This window comes from Sinocyclocheilus rhinocerous, unplaced genomic scaffold, assembly GCF_001515625.1.
Source record: "Sinocyclocheilus rhinocerous isolate Xijiao unplaced genomic scaffold, SAMN03320098_v1.1 scaffold1683, whole genome shotgun sequence".
NCBI classification, from domain to species: domain Eukaryota; kingdom Metazoa; phylum Chordata; class Actinopteri; order Cypriniformes; family Cyprinidae; genus Sinocyclocheilus; species Sinocyclocheilus rhinocerous.
The window spans coordinates 50,931-54,545 of NW_015656581.1; the positions used below are offsets into that span (position 1 = coordinate 50,931).

At 35.0% G+C, this 3,615-nt stretch overlaps 1 protein-coding gene across 1 annotated transcript in view; it reads left to right on the forward strand.

The window, feature by feature from the left end:
- Positions 1-3,615, forward strand: part of LOC107720170 (protein PTHB1-like) — a 90,060-nt gene that overhangs the window by 44,842 nt on the left and 41,603 nt on the right. The gene's annotated exons all lie outside the window — the stretch shown is intronic.

The window sequence follows — 3,615 nt, forward strand, 5'->3', positions numbered from 1 at the left end:
TCTGTACAGGACATCCAGACTTAAAACTGTGACATGTAACGTCTCAGAGAAATCGTTAAAACATAATGTCCTCTACAGTGGACAAAACTCCATAGCTGGTAGTCAGGATGATATATATATATATAGAGAGAGAGAGAGAGATCAAAATTAGAGAGAAACCTACAATTTCCTAAATTTCAAGGTCACTGCTTAGTCCTATTTGAACGTATGCTAACAGGAGTAGAAGGGCAGTTTTTTTAAGCATATTTCACAAATTAATTGTATTCCGAAGCACAGTATAAACAACTTAAATGGGATATTTGAAAAAGAACTCAGATCAAAATTAGAGAACAGTTACAGATACCTCCACGTTATTGGTGTTAATCTGGCAACTGTTGCTAATTTCCTTCATTATATGACAAACCCTATTTAACTGGCAGCAATTCCTCTAATTTTCACTATGATTGCAAGATGGCGGGCTTCTCTAAGGTGACTGAAACTCTGCAACAGGAGGTGGTCCAGATGAAGGCCAAAGAGATTTCAGTCACTGTAAGAGAAGTTGGTCATTCCAAATCTGTGATTTCTGCAATATTGCAGCTTTACAATAACACTAATTCATTCAAGTCCCCCAAAAAGGCTGTTTTTTCAAAAAACAATTGCACGAGAAGACAGGATAATGTGGAGACTTTCAGTAGGGAATGGGTTCAACACTGCAGCTGGAATTGCTCGCCAGTTCAGTTCTGAACAGGATAAGGATCTGTCTCTGCATGTTTAAGAGAAGTCGGACTGAAAGCACACTCTGCAGTGACCAAGCCTCTCATCAGCAAAAAGAATCAATAGGCTAGACTCACATTTGCTAAGGAGCATGTTGTGTAGAGAGAGTAGGACTGGCCCAAAGTTCACTTTAGTGAGTTTAATTTATTTGGGTCTGATGGGAAGAAGTCAGTAAATGGTGGAAGAGGAAGTGCTATGCTTTGGGGGATGTTTTCTGACTCTTTTACAGCTACATGGCAGGTGAATGCAAATGTTTATCAGAACCTCCTTCAGCAACATGCAGTTCCTTCCCTGCAAGCATCTCCCAATCAGTCTGCAATTTTCATGCAAGACAATGTCCCCGTCACACTGCAAAACGAGTAAATCAGTTCCTTGAAGCTAATGGCCGGCCCAGAGTCCTGATCTAAATCCAGTTAAAAATCTCTGGAAAATCCTTGGCAACAAAGTTATGGCTAAGTTGTAGTCTTCTTTCGTGTTACAGTGGTTACTGTTCTCTAATTTTTATCACTGTGTTTTCCACAAAATAAAGGTTTTTTATTGAAATGCCTTGGTTATTTGGTAAAACATGTTAGCATAACAGTGGTATACCCACAGCTAATATTCCTTCAAATTTTGAGCGATGAAGATTAACAATATTTCAGAAAAAAAAATCAAGTATTTATAGATTGTTCTCTAATTTTGATCTCCACTGTATAATACATAATAATACATTTATACAGTAAATTACTAATTGCATTTAAAGAGCATTTGCCCATTGAATACTTGCACAACTGTTTCCGAATTTTAGTTATTACAGCTTAGGGGCCAGATTAGCAAAACATTCTTAAGAATAATATTCTTTTTTACTGCTTTTTCCTAACTTAAAAAAATGTAAGGAAAATATTAGGTATGTCGATTTAAGGCATTAATGGCTCTTGTGGCATTTTGATGTCATATACCGATCAATCTGCGCAGCGCTGCTTCAAGTCGAACACACCTATACATTGGATTCATGACAAACATGATGCAGGGCAACAAGTCACTGCATGAAGTAGCCGAAAGAATGCAGTTATATGCCCCTAAAATTCAAGAGATTGGGGCAAAAATACCCCTGTTTGAGTTTTCATATTTATTCATATTTAGTCTCATATTTATATAATATGATATAGTTAAGCAATATCACACAAGCAACGAGTGCAGTTTTAGTCCCAAATAGCATGAGTGCAAATGTGATATAGATTTTATATAGCATTTCATTAAATAAGAACTTTATTTAACGAAATAAGAACTCCAAAAACTTGTTTTTGCTCAATTTTGCCAATGCAAATATTACCTACTGTATAAAGCCAAACCGGAACTGTTGTGTGTCTCCGAGCATCACACAGTGGTGATTTGTTTCTGAATTAATCCGTGTTTTGAACGAACGGGTGAACCAATGATTCAATGGCCCATTCATAAAGAGCGCCATTTACTTAATTCATAAATGAATCAGCAGTTTGAATGAATCGAATGAATGAATGACTCAATGACTTATACATTAAGTCATTTATCGCCACATAGTGGCAGTTTTAGTTTCTTATTTAGAGTATAATTTTATTTAAAAAAAATTCCATATTCTCATATTAATAAAAATTCTGAAAAAAAAAAAACCATATTAATAAAAAAATTATTAAAGGGATAGTTCACCCAAAAATAAAAAATTTAAATAGAAAAAAAAAAATTCTTTCTAAATCTACTTTTTGTAATATCTATTTCATGCTTTTCTCATGTCTTTAGATTATCTTTTAGAGGATTTCTCAGCCAAATTTGATGTGCAATTAACTTTATTAAGTAATTGCCACAAAGTGTAATTAATTAGATTGAAAATTTTTATCAGTTGACAGCCCTAGAAAATATGTATTTATAGGAACAGAAATTAACAGAAATTTGGTTAACACCGAAAAACATAAATAGTATAAGTATAATTACATTATTATATGTAGTATAATTATACAGTATAATTACATTAGTGCAATTCCCAAATTTTCATGTTTTTGGTGAGCAGTGGAGTCAGTGTTCTGTTATCTGGGTAAGTGCTGTAGACAAGGCTTGGAAAAGCATTTTTTCTGAGATAATGTGAGGCCTGAGCTTTGGTCAGATAAGGAACAATCCGCTGTGCTCCGGCGTCCTGCGTGCTGATAAGAGACTATCTCTGTCTGACATCCGTTCAGCCACTCTGCATGAGAATCAGAAGCCATCAGAAGGGACAGACAGACAGAGACAAAGACAGAGGTGGCAACATGCGCCTGTGTTCTTGGGGGAAAGGACACTAAAAACAGTTGTCTTTTATGGATATGTACTACCACTAGCATTGTAGTATTATGAATATCGTTCAGCAACCCCAAAGGGCATTTGGACACTTAAAGGGTTAGTTCACCCAAAAATGAAAATTCTGTCATTAATTACTCACCCTTGTGTTGTTCCAAACCCGTAAGACCTTCGTTCATCTTCGAAACAGAATTTAAGATATTTTTGATGAAATATGAGGACTCTCTGACCCTCCCATAAAAATATCTTAAATTGTGTTCCGAAGATGAACGAAGGTCTTACGGGTTTCGAACAACACGAGGGTGAGTAATTAATTACAGAATTTTCATTTTTGGGTGAACTAACCCTTTAAGCTAAACTTTTTGGTCACATAAATCAAAATTTCCCAAAATTTCAGTCATCCACATTCCACTTAGTACAGCTCAGGTGTTTCTGGTAGCAATATACAGCACACCTGTACATACAGAGAGTTACTCATGAGAACACAGATTATTATTAGGTTTTAAGGCTATCAGTTGATTAAAACCTTTATGTTCCTATAAGTATATATATATATATATATATATATATATATAT